The following is a 23,778-nucleotide window of genomic DNA, read 5'->3' on the forward strand; positions in this document are numbered from 1 at the left end:
GTCAGCAAGACCTGGGTTTAAGTTCTACAGTGTGACCACACAAAAGTCACTTAAGCTTTCAGCAACCCAGACAACTCTCTAAATACATATACAAAGGAGTCAGTGATCTATCTTGATACTAGGATTTTCCACATTGGAGTTTTCCTTACATTGACAAACTCACAGGTTTAGAACAAAAGAAAAAAACTTATATATATATGTATATATATATATATGTGTGTGTGTGTGTGTGTGTGTGTGTGTGTGTATGTATAATATATATTTCTTTTACAAAAGAATATTAAAATGGCAATGAGGCAAAGGAGCAAGATATCTGAATATGTTTTCAGAACAGTTAATTAGATGCTTAGATCCAACATATATCAATAATAAATAGTGAAGTCTGTGCATGTATTATTCTGAACATTTGAACCAAGGGTGATTAAAATATTCCTCTATTTATGTTCTGTATGAACACTTCCTTTACACAACAGTCAAAGTAAAGGCAAAAGTAATGGAAAGAGATGCACCAAGCCACAAAAGTAAGATAATGTTCCTTTCTTTTTTTTTCATAAACAACAGAGGCTTATCAACAGGTTTAATTATTCATTTAGTGACCCCATTACTTGAGAAGGCTTAATGCAGTTTGTTGAAGTTGCCATTTCTTTCTCCAAATCTCAGGTTTTCTATATCCTATTTGTAAGCCCCCTTACTAAGGACCAGCTACTATTTACCAGGACAAAAAGTTTGAAATTAAGGGAGAAAGATAAGAGAGAGAAGGAAGAGGAGAAAGAAGACTATCAGCAGAAAAAAAAAAAGGGGAAATCACTGTTGTGTGACATAAACAAAAGGAAGAAAAATCCACTCTGAAGCTTCATTTTCTACCCCTAGCTTTAGAACTGATACAGCAATCTTAATTTATGACCAATTCTTTTATTTTAAAAAATGCAGTTTTATTTTTTTTAAGTTGAAATTTTAAAAAGAGGCATAGATGTGCAATGACAAGTACCTTAGATTTGGAGTGAGAGGACCTGGGTTCAAATTCCAGCTTTGCAATATGCTCTGTATGTAACAATAACAATGGTAATAGCTATCATTTATAGCTTTTTTAAAATTTTAAGGTTCACAAAGTGCTTTACAAATACTGACTCATTTCATCCTCACAACAACCCTTGAGAGGTGGATGCTAATATCCCCATTTTCAGAATAAATAAACTGAGGCAGATGAAATTAAGGGCTTTGCCCAAGATCACACAGCTAGGAAATATCTAAGGCAGGATTTGAACTCAGGTCTTTCTGACTCCCAGTCCAGAACACTGTACCACCTAGCTGCCTCTGTGACCTTGGGTCCTCTGAGTCTCAGCTTCTTCATCTGTAAAATGATGGTTTCAAACTAGATGGTCTCTAATATTCCTTCCAGTTCTGGTGTCATCATCTTATTTCTCAAACAACCCAAATTCCCCTCTATGTTCTAAGTCAGAGGAATCTGAGTTTGAATCCTGGATCAGCTCTGCCATTTACTACTAGCTGTGCATTCATTTAACCCCTCCTGGGCCTCAGTTTCATCAATAGGAAGGCATTAGGATAGGTTTCTGACTACTGAAGTACCTTCACAATGATTCTGTATTTAGCTAGTTATATTTTATTACTTTATTTCCCACTCTTAATCAGGAAAATTGATTATAGAAATTCCTGGAATATTTCTAAAAAAATTTTTGAAGAGAATAACAAGACTACAAAAGGGAAAGAAAAACTGACTCTCCTTTTATCCAGATTACTTAAAAACTTAGGTCATTTTCTAAAGAGAATATAATGGTAACCTTTAAAATGAAAGGAAGGTTTCCCCTCCCCATTACTTCAACACAGAACGGAACACAACTGGAGAGAAATTAGCCTCTCTTTTTTCAAAATATAGGTCACTACCCTAGGGACAAACTGCGATTTTTTTTTAAGATGCAGCAATTTCCAAAAGTTCATCACAGCCCATTGTTCCATCTACTCAGATTTCGAAGTCCTTTCCAAAAAAGTCAGGCCAAAAACTATTCATCTTAAATAGTTTTTCTGATCAAATAATCATCCCTGATCACTAAGTAAACTAAGGACTGAGCCCTATATAGTACTTAGAACAGCAAAATTGTTCTTTCATTTTCATGTTTCTCGGTTCTGTCCTATGAAAAAACAATTGGGGAAGCATTAGTGAACTCTGAAGGGACCTAAATCCCGTGTCTTCCGGATTTAGTTAGCCTGAAACCTCAGCATCTTACATCATACCACACACATCAATCTTACCCAAACGTGGAAGAAACAATTCCACAGTAGAGGCAACACATTACAAACAAGTTCTTTACAGTGTCTGCATTTTAGTATTAAAATTACCATTTAAAAGAAAGCTATTACAATTCTTTAATATACAAACATTACTAATATTTTTGCAATGCACAAGTGATTTCTATGTGCTACAGGGCAAGGACTCTTAATAGATATTTAGATATATCCTATTATTAAAAATAATAATAATGCAAATGTGAGTCAAAGCCCTGTAGACAATTTTTTCAGAAGGTTTGCTGTGGAGAAGGACCCCTAGTGTCCATCTGGATTTCAGCCAGTCTGGAGAGTGACTACTGACTGTTTTAAAGCATGAGTCCACGATGAGATAGCATCTTTGCTTAACTTCTCATATTTTTGGCCCAGCACAACTGATTTCAAGCTTCTAAAATTTGATAAGATTCAGATTAGGAAGAAAAATCTTGTTTGTTTTATATTTTAGACTACTTAGAGAAAGGTGATACATCTTATGATTTTTCTGGACCTCGCAGACTTACCATTTATGACAGACAGAAATGTGTGTCTCAGCCACAATAGTTTTACTGTCTGATTGTGTGTTTCTGCAATATATAGATAGCATCTATATTTATAAAAATAAGTACTGTCTCTACAAGGAGCTTCTGAAGAGGCTTTGATAAAAGCAATAGAAAAATGTAATGTTAGAAGAAGACAGGATCACTGCCTTGCTGTACACTATCATTGCCTTGCAAATGAAAAATCTGCACCCTTCCTTATGATCAGGGTTTCACCCATTTATTTGGTTAATCATTCAAATGGCTAAACAGACCTCTAATTTGAAAATAAAAACCAATTGATGCAATCACAAACAAGTTCTAAAATTGCGGTTTATAAAAATTGAAATCTTGTTCTAAGCCAAAACACACACACAGTTACCTTTTCCTAATCAGAGCATTCATTTCTCCTCATTATGATCTCACAAGCACATTAAAATCTTATTAACATTAATTACTTCTGAGCGCCTATGCATGAGCAGTGACAGTCGTGAGCGCGTGCGTGTGTGTCTGGATCATATCTACATTTATATACCTTGCTCACTTTGCTTATAAAACATGTGAAAATATTTCTGCTAACACCAATTAGCTAATTTCACACACACACATATACACACACATGCAAATAGTAAACTGCTGTCTCACTGCAAAGTCTATTAGAGACCAACAGACAGATGGACAGAAAAACGGACAAGAAAGGCAGCAATATACCTCTTAAATGTAAAAACCCAACACTCCTACTGCCATAAGGAGAATGAGTTTTCTTCCTGGGGTGAAAATAAGTTGAGCGAACAAAACAACAAATTATTTTTAAAAAAATAAAAAATGAGGAAGCCAAGTATTCTATTTTCTACACAGATGGGTTCAATGTTAAGGAGAAAGAGACAAAGAAAACTGGCAAACAGACAAGCAGCGGGCACACAGAGAGATAGAGACAGATACAAAGAGACAGAGATGAAAGTGTATTCATAGATATACATATTCACATAAATAGACATATCTAAAAACTTGAGCTCAACAATAAAAACTTTATCCTTACTGTAAGGTAAAAATAATGGTACACACCCAAATCAAAAGGGTTTAACTTCACAAGGAAACAAAATCTTTTCTTCATGCAAACTATTTAAGTATTTTATTTTTGCTGAAAACACTATAGAAAATACTACTGATGCTAGTCAGCTCTAAAACAAAAATAGTGCAAATGTAATGATCTTTATCTCTCCTGTTCATGTTCTTTCTTTCTCTGTATCCTCCAGTACCCAAAATCTGTCCTTTTAGAAGCCATATTCATGGAAAATAATCATCTCTTTTTCTATCACTGTGACTATTTTCTCTCCACAGCCTACAGTTTATCCTAAATCCACAATGCAATCTATCTACGTTCTCCTCATGGTGTCCTAAACTTTTCTACCTCTAATCTTCTCACCTCCATTGACCATTATACTAAAACTTTTTCTAAGAGAAATGTTCTAAAATTCCTATAAAAAACACAAAGAGTCAGAAAACAAAGTTTTCATTTTCATCTCTGTTAATGACTTTGATTGAACCTACACAAAATATTTGGTCTTTTTAGGCCAAAGTCCCCATATTTGTAAAAAAGAAGAAAATCAAACTTCATCTCAACAAGGTTATGAAAATTATGTTTGTTAAATGCTTCTAAGGGTGATACTATATGTGTATATATGAATCTATGTATGTGTGTGCTGAGATATAAATATAAATCACTGTCAAACTTCTTACCACTCGATACACAAGTAATGCTTGAGTGGATTAATGTGGTGGTAATACCTTACTCAATAATGCCAACGATGTCCTACAATACATATAGCAATACAATTTCACAGACTTTGGGATCTATAACATATTCTTTAGTATTCTCTTATACTCAAAACTCCAGGTCAAAGTGAAGACAATGAGGAAGTAAAGGTTGTCAGATCATTATGAATATGAAATAGCAACATTTAGACCATAAAGAGTTGAGAGTCAGCATAGAGTTGTAGTGATAAGGCATGCTATCGTTCTAATGTCATTTCAACATGAGCAGTATTGAAAAGTCCTTTATCAACGCATAAAAATAGATGTTATTTTTGTAATTGTGATGCTGGAAATATAATAGTCCTCATAAAAATGCTCCAAATATTTTAAAATTTTTGAGCTAAAAAAGAATACACTTGGAGAACTATGTAAAGAAGAGTTCAAGATTAACAACTATGCAAATAATCAAACAAAATTACTGTATTATAGAGTTTGATGCAAGTTTTGTACAAATAGCTATTAATAAAGTAATATCACTTCATCTATAATACAAATAGTTTTAGAATATATAGAAGTAACATAGGTGAATCTGGTGATTTATCAAATAAGTATATGTAGGTACATGCCATTTAAAAATCAGGTAGATAAGTGGAAGGGGATAATTATTCACATTATAAATTATCCTTTTAATTAATGAGAATTTAAATGTTTGTTTACACAGCATATATCATTTGACAGAAAGGTCAGGGATATACAAAACCAAAGCTAAAGGATTAAGAACCACTATCAACTGAAAATATAAAAGAAAAGAAGATAGAATCTTTGAAGTTATAAATCAAGGTAAAAAAATGTGATTTGATTCACAAAAGCTAGATTTTCACAGCATTTCACTAAACATACATATACATATATATATGGTGTCAATAAATTTGTATATTGTGCAACCAGTATTTATTGTTCAGATTTCATTTTAGTCTATTTGTTCCCTAGTTACTTTTCTTATGTCATTAAGGTAAAAAAAAATATCATAAATAGTAAGTAGTTCAGGGATGATAAAATTTGGAAGAGAAGACAAAAAGTTAATCCAGATACACATCAAAAAAGAACCATAATGCCAATGACCATTATCAGTCTTCCAGGTTTCAGGTTCATTCAGTGAACTAAGGATATGTCATCAAACACTTGAAAAAATTAAGGAAGTAGGACATCCTGGTTGAGAAACCAATTTTTATTGACTCTCCAATACATCCTGTTATTAGCATTATATTTTATAGACTTTTTATTTCTAAGAAATCCAAAACTTTAAATCAGTTATTTGTAAAGTTTACAATACCATACAAAGCCAATCCAAATTTGACCAATTTTTCATCTCACCATCTAACCAAAATAACTTAAATTTGAGGAAAAGATTTTAATATAGAGGTACAGTTGGCATATGAACCAGATTTAAGAATCATGGTCTTTTTAGCTTGTCGAAGGCTAATAAACTGAGGTTTACTAACTCCATCCTGGCTTTTATGAGCTTCTTAAGGATTATTGAAATTGGAGACTACATATGAAAAAGCTGGTTCATCAATTCCAAGAAAGATATTCATCCAGATTGCCCTCCAATCCGTGAAATGTGAGATGCCTAAGGAGTGTTCTTTGTGAAAGTGTCTCGCAAATATATCCAAAGATGGTGAGTCCCATATGTCTCTGATAAATGAAACTCGTTATTGTGAATCCCAGGCTCTTCTTTAAAACAAAACACTATTGGGAGAATTTGGTGCTTACAAAATGAAGTATTAATTGCATGGACTAATAACACTCTGAAACCTTTCCTTAGCAGACATTTTAAGTTGTGCCAAATTGGTTTTGGGATGTGAAAATATATTCTGAAGCCAGATTCTCCCACATGCACACACTATGCCCTGAAAGTGAGTTGGACACTTTTGGTAATTGCATTAATTCTTTCAAGCCACTAGGGGACCAAAATGTTACCATAAGTCAGTTATAAGAACAACAGTCTGAACTACTGTTAAATTTATGAAAATGATATAATAACAGCACCTATTTCTAGATCAGGGATCATCACTGCATCTTCAGAGAGTCCCTCACTCTGTAACAATGAATATTCAAATATATCTAGAATATCCTCTCTCTCTTTCCTTTTAATCATTATGTGCAATTGAAAAAGCATTAAAAGTTGTATGCATTTAGGAAAATAAATTTTTCATCTTCATCTACCATATTTGCCTCAGGCATTGTGATGAATAAACTTTTACTTCTCCTTTGGTAACTACTTTCACCTTATCACACCAGGCAAATGTATGTCTTAGTTTCTCTATAGGAGAAACACAAACATTCTCCAGTTTTCTTATTTCTGGCTCAAAATTAGTCCTACCAATTTGAAGATCATCAACAATATAGTTTTCTCTCTTGGTATACTCAATTGTCCAAAAGCACAAACCCCTATATTCCTTAAAAAAAAAGAAAAAAAAAACCGGGGCTGCTAGGTGGTACAGTGAAATGCAGCACTGGCCCTGGAGTCAGGAAGACCTGAGTTCAAATCTGACCTCAGACACTTAATACTTACTAGCCGTGTGACCTTAGGCTAGTCACTTAAACCCAACTGCCCTGCCTTCCCCCCTCCAAAAAGCAAAAACAAAACAAAACCTGATAATATCAATATCACTAGGGCCCTTGACTTTACTTCCTTATAGGAAAAACAAAACAAAGTAAAATACACACACACACACACACACACACACACAATCCTGGAAATAGTTGTTTATTATCTGGTATGATTCACTTTTACCTACAGAACACTAGAAGCACAGCAATTCCCTCTTCATTTCAGTAGTCAAATGTAATCACTTCTACTTATTACATAAAGACCACCCCTTCCATTAGTGAATTCCATTGACAATTTTATGTTAGGTTCACAGTTATCCCTATTTAAACTCTCTTTCTTATTTTTTATCAAAGAATCAGGAAAGATAAAGGTAAAGTAAAAATTACTCTTTAGAAGAGGAAATCATTAAATTCCTGTAAACACTTTAAAAAATAAATGGTATAAGTCTTGAACAATATATTTCTCATTAAGAGAACAATACTGCTATCTGCTAAACTGGAGAGAATTTAAAGGGAAAAAAAATTCTTAAAAGTCTATGTTCCACTTCTCACAAAACCTTGAGCATCACATTGTAGATGCTTTGATAGAATTAGGTACAATATCAAGGAAGAAACTCTTTCAAGGAATCCATAAGGAATGTTAATCATAAGCCAGTGTAAACAGATACCCATGAATTTATTACTAAAGTAACAAAGCTTAGCAGCAGAACTGCAAAGGAAACACAGCTGCTAGTTGGGAATAGGTAGGAATTATTTGGTGAATCAAAACATTGAAGCCCACCCCCCACCCAATTCCAATTAATTCAAACTGCCACTCCCAGAATAGAAACAAAGGCTGCAGATGTAGCAGAATGAAGAGCATATACCTGGCTCCCATTGGGGCTTTTGAGCTATGAATGACCCTTAAATGATTCCTAATAGAAAGGATCTTTAGAGGACCCTTTAGTGCATTAGTCTCTGTTGTTACCAAGTCTAGTAATGACAGCATCAATTTTTAAGCTGTGCTCCATATTCACTTTGTTAGTTTCTATTAACTAGATAAAGCTCAGATTCTATTTTAATCTTTTTAGTCTCTAACTGTCTTAAAAATGGCATTAGAGGAGAAATAATGATATTCAGCAAATAACAAAAAATGCAAAAAAAAGAGTTTTGCTTAACTTTTTTTACTTATTAAAGGAAATATTCCCCGAGTCACCAGACTTCCTATGACTCATTTGGATTGAGGAATAGGAAGTCTGTTTAAAAAAAAAGTTTCTGATGTACTGATGTCTCGTGAAGTGGAGGGAAAAAAAGACTGATGAAGTTGCCTAGTATAAATACCATGAAGGTTTTTACTGGAGTCTTTAGTTTTTAGCTCAGGATGAAGTCTGTTTGCCCACAAGTTACAAAGGGTGATAAAATGGACAAAGAGCAATTTGCCTAATAGGTTATTTAAAAGAGCTCTAATAAAAACCTCTTTGTAAGGCCAGGCCTAATTGTACCAGGGTATTTCCCCCCATCAAAATCTAAAACCATAACAAATAGGAAAACAATCAATCCAAAAGACCATTTCAAAACCATATATATAAATCATCTTGGGCTTCATACAGAAAAAGACTAAAATTCTAAAGGTTCAAGATATGCTTTCAAGCTTTTCATTTTCCCAGCCCTGCCATCTTTTCCTGTTGCTAATTTGCTTGAATTACCAACAGTGTCTTTCTTTCCAAAAAATGACAGAAAAGATTTACCAGGTAATGTACAATCAGAAAAGGCAGCCATATAGCAAGGAATAACAAATGGGCTGCCTAAATAATCCTGAAGAGACCTAAAGGAAGATCTTTAGGACATTAGGATATTGTCTCTTTGGACACTGGATGGGAAGGCACTGACAAAAATTTCACAGGATAAGGGTTATAATCTACACAGCTGGAGTACCCATATTGATGAAATAATAATTATAATAGTAAAATTTATAAAGTGCTTTAAGGTTTGCAAAGAGCTTTGCAAAACATGAAATCATTTTATCCTAACAATAATCCCAAGGAGGTGCTATGATAATCATCCCCATCTTACAGATTAGGCAAGGGAAGCAGGCAGAGGTTAAGTGATTTGCCCAGGTCACACAGTTAGTAAGTCTGAGGCTAGATTTGAATTTAAATCTTCTTCCTGATTCCAGGTCCTGTGCTCAACATACACTGGACCACCTAGCTGTCTCTCTATAGGAGATCTATAAAATATTAAACTAGCTTGAAAACATCTTGTCCCAGCCCCATGTTAACTGTTTACATGACCCAAAGGAATGAAGGAATTAGGCAATAAATATGATTACTTGAACATCATTTTCATGTGAAAGTTAGCTTCAACTTTGTCCAACAGCAGAAGAGGCCCTGACAGCCACTTCAAACCAGCAACAGCTTCTCACTCCTAGAGTCCAAAGTAAAAGTTTCTGACATTTAAAGAAAGAAGTAAAGAAAGGAGAGAGAAATTACACTGGAATATTGGAAAAATTTCTTATTCATCATGGTTACATATTTGTAAAATGCCAAGACCTATGTGGTGACACTTTTTCTAAGTGAAGAATCATAAATCATAGGTTCTAGTCTCACCTATGTAATCTAGGTCAAATTATTTAATCTCTACTGATTTCTGTTATAGTCCAGTTATGTTCCACTCTTCATGACCCTATTTGAGGTTCTGGGGGGCAAAGATATTAGAGTGGTTTGTCATTTCCTTCTCCAGCTCATTTTAATGATGGGGAAACTGAGACAAAATAGGGTGACTTGCCCAAGGTCACACAGCTAGTAAGTATCTGTAGCGCCACTCCAGTATTTACAGCACCCATGATCACGATAGAGACCATGACTATAACTATCTCCTGGTGTTCAATCGCAAAATATATCCAACTCTCCCAGATAGAGGATAAAGTTGAAGGATTTATTTAAACACTAGAAAATCTAATCCCAAAATCAGTAAGCTGAAGTATCAAAGATATTCAGAAGCCATAATAATGCTGAGAGCCACAGCATTCTTTAGCCTTCCTACAAAACAATATGTGACCAATATTTACTCACAAAATTCTCTATCTCTTTGCCTAAGCTCTTCCTCTGTCCCCAATTGTCTACAACTGTCTCCAACTGTCAGACTTGCTGTCAGACTCTCTCTGAGCCAGCTTCCTTTGTCCTCTAGGGGCAGAGTTTACTTTCAAAGCGGAGGGAGGTTTTCAAACTCCCCACCTAGGTCTATTAAGGGGCAGGGAAGATCTTCAAATTCCCATTCCCATTACAGTATCTGAGGCCAAATTTGAACCCATTTCTTGCTGACTCCAGGAAACACCCTATCCACCATACTACCTAGCTGTCCTTTCTGCTTGCCTATTTATAAAAATAGGTATAAAAAATTCTGGTTGATAAAAGTTCTTGTGTAATAAAACTTCCAGTATATACCTCACAATATTGTTACCATTGCTTCCTCTTTTCCTGCTTTCTCTAAGCTCTTTTAGGCTTATTTCACTTGGCATCTCACTCCTACTTTCTCTCCTCCCCTTTCTTCCTTAGTTATTACAGAGACTGAAGTTGAAGTCAGAGCTAAAGACTTTGCTTAAAGTACTGAGGTAAGCAATAAATTACAGTGCATATTTGGCCCAAACAGGTTTGTGGGTAAGGTGCTATCTAGTAGTTTTGTTGGGGAAGCAGGGTGACTGAGGAAAATGGAGAACCGTCACAATGCAGAAATGTCCTATAAGCTAGTCAGAAACCAAAGTAAATATAGGATGCTCAAAAACATCTCCTGCAAATGTTCCCTGTGGGATTTAGAAAATTGCTGAATTTATCCAAATCATGGCTTAAAAGTTAAATAACTCCACATATCCACATATTTGGATCAAAGACAGTGAGAAAAGAGGAATGAGAGAGGGGGCAATCTGCTAGAGAAGATGGGATGGAAGGAGATTACTTGTACATGAAAAGAGAGGCACCAACATATTAACTAATAACTGCTTCTAGACTGTAAAGAAGCGTCTAATACTTATATATGACCACATCTCACATTTTTAACCATCCTCTCTGCATGTATGCATTTATTCTTTTGAGAGGTTTTAAGGAGAATGCTTACAAAATAAAGGCTCCCCCCTTCATGGAAGAAAATTAAAACGGTACAATTTCGCAGTGGACTTGAAAGACTGCTCAAGTAGACAAAAATATGACCCCTAGTTATTGATTTTGTGACCCACTGCCTTTGGCTTTGGTATCATTTCATATGGAAGTTTACATACAATAAGAAAACTCAAGAGAATGTACAAAACCTCAAATTTATAAAACATAAATGAGAATGATTAACATTAAAAAGGGATTCACTGAAGAATGCCTTAAATGATGAGTGCCCTCCCTATTCTTAAAATATATTTTAATTTATAAACATTCTATTCAAATACAAAAGATATTTGTGTAGCATGAGATACTACTATATTGTTTTATATATACATATATGCATATGCATGTACATACACATATACATTACAAAGAAAGGTAAATAACAGGCCCAGCTTTCAAGGAGCTCACTGTCTAGTGAGAGGGACAACAGACAAACAACTATGTATCACAAAGATATACAGAGGATATTTGGGACACAATCAACAGATGAAAAGCACTAGATTTAAGGGGGATCAGGAAAGATTTTCTTATAGGTGTGGGTTTTTGCTGAGACTTGAAGGAAGCCAGGGAAGCCAGGAAAAAGAGATGAGGAGGGAGAGAATTACAGGTAAGGAGGACAAGCCAGTGAAAATGCCCAAAATGTATTCTCTGAGGACCAGCAAGGAGACCAGTGTCACTGAATCACAGAGTACATGGGGGTTAGTGAGGTATAAAAAGACTGGAAAGGATGGGAGAAGGGGAAAGGTGGGAGGGAATAAGATATGAAGGGCATCAAATGCCAAACAGCGATATCAAGGAGTATCAAAGAGAAGAGAGTGATCTACAGTGTCAAAGGCTGAAGAGAGGACAAGGATTGAGAAAATGCCATTGGATTTGGCAATTTAAAAAATCATTCCTAACTTCAAGAGAGAGCAGTTTCAATTGAACATTGAAGTCAAAAGACAGACTACAGAGAATTAAGAGTAAGAGGAAAAGAAATGAAAGCACTTATTGTAGCTAGCCTTCTAAAAGAGTTTAGCCACAAAAATGGAGAAGGGATATGGGACAATATTTGGTGGGTATAGAGGTATCAAATGAGGGGTTTTGGAGGATAGGGGAGGCATGCACGTGTCTGTGGGCAGTAGGGAAGGAGTCAGTAGACAAGGACATATATCTACCTGGATTATATGCACATACCTGGATCAAAGACAATGAAAAAAGAGGGATGAGAGAGGGGGCAGTCTGCTAGAGAAGATGGGATGGAATGGGATCGCTTGTGCATGGAGAGGCACCAACTAATAACACTGTTTCCAGACTGTAAATAAGGATAATTTTCATGATCAATAACATTAGACAGATCTATAATTTAAGGAAAGAGAGATGAAGTAAATAATTCTTATGCTTCATGGCACACTAAAATGATTAAAAATGAAATTTTCATATACTTAATTGATCTGACCCACATAGAATTACAAGCAAGAATGTACTGGAACCAGCTTGAACCCTGTGAAAAGAGTCAATTGTTAAATGTTCAGTATGAATGTTAATATATCAGAAATCAGCAAACATTATATATTAGGGCTTGATTTAGTGTTGATTATCTAGACTTAAGAAATAATAGAGAAAATGTTAATAAAAGAAAAGGGAAGAGAATAAGCATTTATATAGTGTCTACAATGTGTCAGGCATTGTGTTACATGCATTACAAATATTATCTCGTTTTATATAATAATAAATATTAAACCTAAAAGTGTGTCATACATTTTTTCCCCAGAGAAACATTTGCCAGAACACCTCTGTTTCCATTCCTCAAAGAATCATTAAAATAGGGCTTTTACTGGAGTCAGAGTTTCTGAGTTCAAATCCTAATTCTGCTACTAGGTAGGAGAGGTTGCATCCTAAACATCTTGTGTTTACCTTCTCTGAGCCTTAGTCACTTCATCATGAATTGAAGAGGATTGAAGTAGATGATCACCAAGGTCCCCTTTTGGCTCAAAATCTGTTTTTTATGATGCTATCAAATAAAAGATGAAATTCACTTCAAAGGAATAGCTCCTTAGCAATTCCTGACCATCACTGTGCTACATGTAAAGAGTTAAACAATCTGCTTCCACAGGACAAAACAGATCATTGGAAAATAACTGGAAATTTTTCTTCTTTGGAAAGTAGTCATTGTTAATGACCATGGTATATCCTTGAAAGGGTAATGTTTACCAAATAAATTTTCTCATTGTCCTGGTTTGTGAGTACAGAGTGTGTACACAGCAGGCTTAGGTTCCTACTCAGTTAGTGATGTCATGTTTGTTAGCTAAAACTTTTTTCTCATGAAAATCTTTGCTGTCAGTGCTCTAGGGGTGTTATAATAATAAATTCAATGTGTCTTATTGCCACTTGAAGATGAATTAAAATACTTTAGACCTATGGTTTTCTTGGGAGGCACAATGAAAAGCAAGCTATATTTGAACTTAGTGGACCTGGATTCAAAATCTAGCTCCACAGAGACATGGAATCACATAGCTGTAATCCCCACTACAGGGACATTGAGTCTGGTGAACCACATGAGCTTGGGAGTTCTGACTGCAGTAAGTTAAGCTATATGGATGTCCATATTAAGTCTGTCACCAACATGGGGTAAGGGAAGGAGAAAGCGTAAACACCAGGCCGCCCAAGGAGAGGCAAACCAGCCCCGGTCAGAAACAGAACAGTTTCCATGCAGATCAGTAGTAGGATTGGGCTTACAAGTGGCTGCTGAACTTCAAGTCTGGGAAACATAAGAAGACTCAGTCTCAAAAAAAAAAAATACAGCCATGCCAGGTCTTACCTGTATGCCCTTGGGCAAGTAACCTAACAGCCTCAATCCCTTCAGCTATATAGTATACACATTACCTATTTTATAGGATTGTCTTCTGGACCAAACAATACAATCATAGATTTTTTGTAACTCTCTATAAATGCCCTGGAAATCATAGCATATCAAGAAACACATACTGGTGGGGTGGCCAGGTAGCACAGCAAGTAAGAGCACCGGCTCCAGTGTCGGGACGATCTGGTGGTCGAATCCGGGCTCAGACACTTAGCATCCACCCAGAAACACCTGGCCGTGTATCCTTGAACAAGTTACTTAACCCCAATTGCTTAGGGGCGGCCAGGTGGCTCAGTGAGCAAGAGTACCGACCTGGGGATCAAATCTGAGCTCCTATACTTGGCACCACACCCAGAAATAACTGGCCATGTAACCTTGAGCAAGTTACTTAACCCTGATTGCTTAAAAAAAAAAAAACCACACATACTGGAAAAAAAAATAAGGGGCACAGAGCACCAGCCCTGGAGTCAGGAGGACCTGAGTTCAAATCCAGCCTCGGGCACTTAACACAAAAATTAGCCATGTGACCTTGGGCAAGTCACTCAACCCCAATTGCCCTCAAAAAAAAAAAAAAAAACAACCAATACTGGACTTGGAAGTAGGAAGCCTGAACAAGATTTCAAGCTCTGATATCTAGTACACAAGTGTCCTTTGGAAAATCAATTAACCCTCTAGACCTCAGCTTTCTCATCTCTACAAGAATTATATTCACACTATCTGTCTCAGAGGTAATGTGGCATAGCAAAGAGAGTTGACTTCATAATCAAGAAGAGTTGGGTTTGAGCACTACCTCTGACTCCTCCTGGCTATGTGATTCTGAGCAACGCCCCAAACTTCTCAGTGCCCCAAGCAATTCTCTAAGACTAAATCATGGAACAACTGCATTGGAAGGGGGAGTTTCCTTAGGCGAAAAGTTTCCTGAATGAATTAAATCATTGGTCTGTACCAAAAAGCAAACAAAACTACAAAAACAAGAGCCATTGTAATTATTTTATCACCAAATGATGTGAACTTCATGATACTTTGGGATTTTTTAAAATTTGTGTTTGGTCTTTAAATCACCCTCTCTGTTTCAAGGCTTTAAAAAGATGGCATTCGATTTTAAGTATTTAATAAAATGTTGAATTTCCAAAATAAAATCAATGATCTCCTACATTTCAGGATGTTTGGCCACAGAAGCTATTTCCATGAAGGCCTGTACATGGATTAGCCTCCAGTTAACCTGGTACTAAAGCATGAGATAGGTTTTCTGTTCTGTTGTTACTGTGCTGCTTTTTTGTTTTTCTAAGTCAGTCATAGAATAGCAGGGTTGGAAAGGGCCTTAGTATTAATCTAACCTTTTCAACTTACAAATTTACAAAGAAATTTACAGGGAAAATGAAGTCCAGAGTCCATATGAAGTATAAACTCACACGAGAGCCAAGTTACTGGCAGAGTTTTCTTTTAGTTAAGTTTTTCATGACAAATGAAATAAGCAAGCATTAATTACTATGTTCCTGGCACTGGAAATATAAAAAGTGAGCAGTCCCTACCCTCAAAGAACCTGCATTCCAGCAAGAGAGACTATATATATATGTAAAAAAATACATGCAAAATATATACAAGGTAAATTTTCAGGCTAGGAAGGTCACTGTCATCTGAAAAGGGTCAGGAAAAGCTGTATTGTGGTACTTAAGGAGAGTTTTGAATAAATGTTCAAACAGACCTCATATATAGAAATATCTGATATATAAAAAATAGCATATTTATATATTTAATAACACCAATTAAATATGTACTCAGAACCTAAAAAACAGGGACAAACCTCTAAAGTAAGACTAAAAGTATTTTCAATCTGGAATCATAGAATGTAAAATGGAGAAGTAGCTTAGAAACCATCTACTCCAACTCTGACATTGTAGACTTGATGAAACTGAGAAGTACCAGGAGATTTGCCCACAGTAAGACTGAATGAGCAAGGACTAGAAAGAACACAGGTGTCCTGAATAGCAAACCACTGCTCATTCCTCTCTACCTTACACATCATCTTTCAAGGGTAAATGATTCAGTGTGAGAAGACACTTAGAAAAAAGAAGATGGTCTCAGAAATGACTTCCAGGAAGGAAAAACAATAGGCTATAAACACTGATATCTAAAAAAGAGAAAAGGAGAATATTCTATATCACTAGGTGATGTGTTGTGAAGAGATCACTGAATCTGAAACAAGATGAAAGTTTGAGTCATAGCTATTCCATTTACCTGCTAAGTAACTTTAGACAAGTCACTGCTTCTCTGAGCATTAATTTCTTCTTCTATAAGATCCTCTTTCTAGCCATCTCACAAGATTATTCTGGAATTCAAATGAGACCATGGACATGAAAGAGCTTTGTAACAGGTAACAGTGTGGTGGCAAAAAAAGTAAATTAATATTATTGTTACTACTGGTACTATTCTTATTACAAACCATCTGTGTTGATAGCCATTGGAGGGATATGCCAAACTGCCTGTGGCAAGCAGACAAGCAGCCCCACACAACCCACATGCTCTCCACAAGCTGTGGCTTTGGCTTTCATCATAAACCCAGGGAGGGACTGAGTTCAACCCAGGAGACCTGAGGAAAAATTCAGCAGCCAGGATAGGTGTGTATGGAATAGGAAGAAGCTTATCAGCATGATGTCTAAGGTCACTGGTACAAGTTCTAGCAGGTTCTATTACGAAGCTGTAAATACTTCAAATACAACCTGGTGACAGACCATGGATCTGTCCTAGCTGTGCACAGAGGCTAAACATTAGAAGCTTAGCCACTAAGTCATAAAAAATTTTGTGTCACTGCAACTCATGAAGACCACCTACTAAGGCTGTATGGAGATGCAGCCATCTGCCTCAGGTAGGTAGTAACCACAATGATGAAACAGCTAATCTTTTCAAATATTCAAATAAGATTCTATCCTGTAGCCTAAGCCTTTTTGCCTCCCTAGGAAGACAAAGCACTAAACCTGTATTTAGTCATATGAATTTTGTTGTGTATAAGTTGTTACCATCATTTTCTGGGAAAACAAATTTTTAAAGGAATAGGAAGCAAAAAAAGTCAAGTGGACTTGAAAGGAGAGGGGCATGACTAATGGGGAAGATGGTGTATAAAAGGAAATTCTGATCTTGTGCCTTAATTCAATACTTTGCTAGATCTCTGTCCTCATAAGTAAAGGTACTCCTTCCCACCAATGCAGATACTAGCCCATCCATACTTCATCATGAGTCATTATCATCTATTTTTTTTTCCATAAGTCCTCTAGAGGTGATGTATTCAGTAATCTGGAAACCTTCCTCTCGTTCTCACATATTTCATGTAGACCCTTGCAGTAATACTCATGGGGTTCATGTGATCCCTATATGAGCATGTCACTCCTTTTTTATTTATTCATTGTCTTTGATGAGGTCATTTATAAGGATACTTTTTGTACCACTGAAACATGCAGATTACCATGTCTTTTTCTGTTGGCCTCTTGGATACCTAGGATTTTGATTCTTCTAAAATTGTGATGTTCAATGACTTGAGATTATATGACATTTCAGTTAGTCAATACACATTTATGAAGCACCTACTACGTGCCAGGCATTGTGCTAAGCACTGCGGATACAAAAACAGTCAAAAGACAGTCAGTCCAGGGGCGGCCAGGTGGCTCAGCAAGTAACAGCACTCACTGGCCCCAGTGTCAGGATAACCTGGGGATCGAATCCGGGCTCAGATACTTAGCACCACACCCAGAAATAACTAGCCATTTAACCTTGAACAAGTTACTTAACCCCGATTGCTTTAAAAAAACAAACAAACAAAAAGACAGTCAGTCCCCTTGTCCTCAAGGAGCTCACAATCTAAAAAAATAGTCATTAAAACAAAAGACTTGTGTGGCAATTATCATATTGAAATCACTGAAAAACCTTATGCTATTTCTAAATGCTGCCCAGCCCACTCTTGTCTTCCTCTTCAGTTCTGGGCTTCACTATAACACACATACACACACATACACACACACACACACACACACACACACAGAGTGTGTATGCCTAGTTCATAAAAGTTGCCCAAGGGCCAGTACTGGCTAAAACTATGGATGATTATGTAGTTGGGCCACTTCACTGTCCTACTTAATTCAGAAGAGCAGATGAATACCACCATGTGACATGGGAAGATGTTACCTTGTATGAAGTAAATTAAGATGTGACCAAAGGTAGGATAATGAGAGAAGGAAGTAAAAGCACTAGTTTATATTACAACATCCAACCTTTCCCTTTTTCTGCCCCAGCCTAATATATTTCAAGAAATAGGAATGGTAGGGATGATGACAACAACTTCTTGAACTTGTTCTAATCCATGAGTACCCTCCCTTCTATCTAGCTACATAATTGCATTAAATAATGTCCATAATTTATATATTCATAACATATACTGACTGGTATTAAGGGATAGTGACCTTCTTATGCCACTACTTTCTCAACTGAAAATGACATCTATACTTACTGCAATATTTATTTTAAAACAGTGAAACTATAAATCACTGAATGTAAAAATCTACCATTTTTTTTTAAAGCAATCGGGGTTAAGTAACTTGCTCAAGGTTACACGGCCAGTTATTTCTGGGTGTGGTGCTGAGTATCTGAGCCTGGATTTGATCCAGATCATCCGGACACTGGAGCCGTTGCTCTTACTCGCTGAGCCACCTGGCCACCCCTAAATCTACCATTTTCACCATCTATACTAGTAGAGTGTGATATAAAATTCTATCAAATTTCTTGAGCTTGCTTTTTTTTTCATATGGGCCAAGCACAGCTTACACTACTGGCAACTAGAGCACAAGGTGGCACTGTCGTGCCAGGACATCTCAGGTATAAAATTTGCTTTTTATGAAGGCAAATGCCCAAATGGCAATAGGGTTACTTTTGGACATCAAAGACCACAATTCTATAATCTTGACCTTCATCTAATTTTTCAGATTTTTTAGCAACCTAAGAGCATGATAAATCATTTGGCATTTTGTGAAAATGCCACTATTCCCATTTAGAAGACATCATATCTTTAATGTTTTTACCTCCCTTAAAAATCCCTTCCCTCTACACATGCAAAAAATATCCTTTGGTGGTGTGGTATATAGTGACAACATGTTACAACAGAACAAGCACAGTCGGAACACCTGGGATCTAGTCCCTACTCTACCTCAGTGTATTGTGGTAGGAATGCTACATTGGAATCAGAAGACCTGGGTCTAGTTCTTTACACTGCAACCAACTATGTAACACTAGACCAGTTAGCTCTGAGTCTTAGTTTTATGTATAAAGGGATTAGAAAAAAAGAGCTCTAAGGTTCTTCCTGTTCTCAGATTCACTATAAAGACTGCCAATACATGATAATAAGTGGTTTGCCATAGGCAAGGTATCTGAGCAAAGGGCTTTCTTTCTATCAAGTGGCCATCTGAGGAGGAACCGTACCAGAGCAGAGCCTATTGTACATGTCCTGAAAGATTTTGCTTTAGCACTTATATTAAGCCAGGAGATCAGGAGAGACCAGGGTGTGTGTTTGTTTGGGGGGGGGGTTGATTTAATGGGGCGGCGAGGGAGGGGAGGTAGGGGAAGCTGCGGCATTTGCTGTCTGAATTCATTAGTTTAATAGTATTACATTTAAAAACAGTCATTCTAAAAATAAAGAAGCAATGCATGCAGTGGAATGCACCCTGAACTTGCAGGCTTGCATTATAAAGCCCTGGATTCTATTCCTGGCTCTATCATCAAATACCTGCAGGACCTTGCACAAGTCATGCTCTCAGCTTCAATCACCTATTTATAAAATTAGGGGACTGTAATACATAATCTCTAAAATCCTTTCTAGCTCCAAAAATTTGTAAGATTTCCATCTTAAATACTAGCTGTGTTATGTTGCACAAGTGACAACCTTCTTTCAAAAGAAAAGCATTTATACCCTCTGATCCTGAGAGAGGAATACTAGCTCTACATCTCAAAGAGATAAAAAAAAAATAGGAAAATGATCCATGAATACAAAAATATTTACAGCAATTCTTTTTGTAATAGCAAAGAAATGCAAACTGAGGGGATTCCTGCCAACTCCAGAATGACTGAACAAATTACAGTATATAAATATAAGGAAATATTATTACATTATAAGAAATGACAAAAATTATTGTTTCAGAGAAACTTGAGAAGATCTGATAAACTGAACTGATGCAAAATTGAATGCAGTGAAGAGAAGAGAATCAGGAGAACACTTTATACAAGGATAGCATTATAAAACTGAAAGATTTAATCCTGATCAATACAATGATCACCTAAGATTGGACTCCAGAGAACTGATGATGAAGCATGAAACCTACTCTCTATCAGATGAGTGATGAATTTATGGTATAGAATGAGATACAGACAATTTGAGAATTTGTTATAATTGGCTATGCATATGTTACATAGGATTTATTTCTGTTTTCACTTGTGTAAGGGAGATAGGATGGGGAAAGATGCTAACAAAAAAAATTACAAAAAAAGAAAAAGGAAAAATAATATTGAAGAATTTTTCAAATGTGTAGAAGGATACAGAAGGAAGGCCAGAAGGAAACACAGACAAAAAAGACAGTTTTGAAAGTTAGAAGTTCAATTTATTATATTCATTATATAAGGAAAAGTTAGTTATATAATAGAAATTTGCAGTTTTATGTACAATCTCGTTTTCTGTTCTATTGTGTATCGGGAAAATATTCATGCTATTTGGTGTTCATAAGTAAAAAAAAAAAGTTAAAGTGCATTTGAGTCCTGGCTCTGCTTCTAGCTAGTTAAGTAACTAAATTCCTTCCAGTTCTAAAGTCATATGATTCTCTGATTCTAACATGCTGAAACATTGAAAATTAAATGTATCACATCTACTTAGGCCAAGAAACAAGGAAGAAACATTTATGGAAAACTAGAGGTCAGATTTATTCCTTTAAATTCTATGATATCTAACCTGCATTTCTCTATATTGGTTTTTGACAGTTTAAACTACAAACTATGGGTTGAAGATTAAGACTGACTACCATTAAGTAGCTGTGTAATCTTGGATTGCCTTTCTATCCTCAAATTCTCAATATGTAAAAAGAGTGCATTGAACAAGAGGAATCTAAGGTCTCTTTTAACTCCTAACATTTCCATGACTAACTTTGTGTTTATCTTAAATAGGATCAGAAGACTTTGCAACTGGAAAAGCCGTCAGAGATTATCTAATCCAACCTTGAGCTTTCACAAATAAGCAATCAGAAAGATTTTAAGTGATTAGATCAAGGTTAGTAGCTAACAACTGACAGGTTCAAGACCAGAACCAAGGTCTCCTGGCTCCAGTCCAGTGCTGATTCTATGTAACACTGCTTCTCGTATCACATCAGTAAGTAGGATCATAGGATTTAGAACTGGAAGAAACCACCTCGGTTATTTAGTCTCACCAGAGGCTGAGAAAATGGCAATGACTTACCCAAAGACAGTTCCAGAATTTGAACCCAGATCCTCTAATTCGAAATCCAGTGCTCTTCCCACTATACCACAGCTACTTCACAGTACTTCCTAAAATTTTTATAATACATTTTAGGACATGCTAATATAAAAAAATAAAAATCATGTTTTCTGGCATACTTTTCAAATGTATCATCTTTGAAAATAAGCTTAGCAAAGCAGGATTGGTTGATGTAAGCATGTAGTTTTAGAAAGTCATAGTATGATATGTATGTATGTGTATGTATATTATGTGTGTATATTATATATATGCATATATGGAAGACAAATTTAAGCCCACCTAAAATGACAATAAGAATTTTTTTATTTGTATACAAATAGTAAGTTTGCCATTCAAAAAAAAAAACCTATATATCCATTCAACCCCATGTGTCCATTTTAATTTCATTTAGAATTAGTTCTCATCATGCACCAACATCACTGTCAACCCAACACTGAAAAATGGAATTTGCTTACTGATTACTAAAACTATAATAACAGGTGTATGACCTCATGTTCAAAACCTAAGAGAAACTAAGCAAAAAGACAGATAGCCTGAAGCAAAACTAGCAGTGGACAAAAAAGTATTTACAAGCCTTTGCCTTTTCTAGCTCTCTATTTTGGATGCATAAGTGGAATCTCTCTCCGAAGTTTACCCTGGGTACATGTCATTTTTACACTATTGATAGGAAGAGAAATAGAGCAGTTGAGAAGAGGGAGAAAGGGGCATTTTATTCTAGTTCTCTTTACCAAGGGTTTTATATTCCATTTACTTCTGAGTTGGTGAAAACTGCTTCAGATGCTTGTCACTGCCACTTTTATCTTCAATGTCCTATTTGCCTTCTTTTCTTCTCTTTGTTCCGACTACTGTTCTCACTTCCGGGAGGAAGGTAGGGAATTGGTGTTGCTTTTAGGAGAGCAACCCCAGTTTAATTCTGTTTTTGTTTGTTTGTTTGGTATGCTGAGGCATAGGAATACTGGGTTAACTGGTTTGAGGTGGAAAGCATCAGAGAGGATGTTGCTATGGAGCCACAAGGGACACCAGGGGGCAGCAATAACCTAGCTAATAAGTGAGGGAAATCTGCTGCCAGAGGCTATGGAATGCCAGGGGCGGTGGGGTGCCGTCAGGAAATCACAAAAATTCAAGTACTAGGAAAGCTGGTTAGGGAAGGCATCTGGGACCGGGAACTGAGTGAAAGTAGGGGAGTTGCTGGGAATATGGTAAGAGTGGAGAGTCCTAGGTCAACAAAGTTGGATGGGAGGGACCACAATTATGAGAACAGGGTCATGAATCAGAGCCAAAAAGAAAAAAAAAAAACTACAGGGTAAGTATATAGAGGCCACCAAATACCAAATGCTGTTCCCTTAAAGCCTTTTTTCACATCATAGGTATGAGGGCCTAAAACCCCTCTCAGTATTTAAAACCCTTGTTTTTATCCTAAAGACCTATTCCCTACCTTAAAACTAGGTAAGAAAAACACAAGAATAGGAAGGCATCTGTAAATATGTTCAAGTTAAGTGGATCAAACAGAATTTTAGTAGATAGAATGATGAGCTTGGAGTCAAGGGAGACCGACATTCAACATTTACTAGTTCTATTGTGGTAGCTAATAACCAAATTCTACCACCATGCAAGTTAGGCTAGGTTTTCCTTAAAAGGAATTGAGCCTGTCCTTGAGAATTGATTGACTTAAGTCGATTTAAATTCAGCCTATTGCCATTACTTCTGGGTGAACTGAGGGTACAATCAGCCATGAGGAGCTCCAGGCACTCTCTGATAGCTGGTTGGTGGATCATGATAGGCAACTCAGGCAGCTAAATTACCTTGAGGTGTGCTCAATGCATAGTCTTTTTGACTATCTTTAGTTAGGCCTAAATAAATCTCCTGTTAAGTGTTCAATGGTCTAAGTCTCTAATTTTGCGTCAGGATTGAAGCTAAACAACCAGGGGACTGCCCCTGAATCATGCTCAGTCATCTAAAGCTCAGTTTTCTCATTTGTAAACTAAAGATATTAAGACCTTGTAGCATTATTTACCTCATAGTTATTATAAGGATCAAACAAAATCATGTATATAGCTATAAACTGCAAGACTTTATTAAAGGGCTTTTAAAAATGTCAGCTATTAC

At 36.2% G+C, this 23,778-nt stretch overlaps 1 protein-coding gene across 39 annotated transcripts in view; it reads right to left on the reverse strand.

Moving 5' to 3' along the window:
- The window catches only part of ZBTB20 (zinc finger and BTB domain containing 20), a 1,019,756-nt gene that overhangs the window by 919,303 nt on the left and 76,675 nt on the right, over positions 1–23,778 (reverse strand). For 14 of the 39 annotated variants that reach the window (XM_069069944.1, XM_069069950.1, XM_069069945.1 and 11 more), the window contains exon 2: positions 21,634–21,722. The exons of the other annotated variants lie outside the window; for them this stretch is intronic. The gene's annotated coding sequence lies outside the window, so the exon portion shown is untranslated. The remainder of the gene's footprint in view (positions 1–21,633; positions 21,723–23,778) is intronic. 39 annotated transcript variants of the gene reach the window in all.

This window comes from Petaurus breviceps, unplaced genomic scaffold, assembly GCF_028583685.1.
Source record: "Petaurus breviceps papuanus isolate PSGF00001 unplaced genomic scaffold, PetGlider_PUasm1.0 90792, whole genome shotgun sequence".
Lineage (NCBI taxonomy): Eukaryota > Metazoa > Chordata > Mammalia > Diprotodontia > Petauridae > Petaurus > Petaurus breviceps.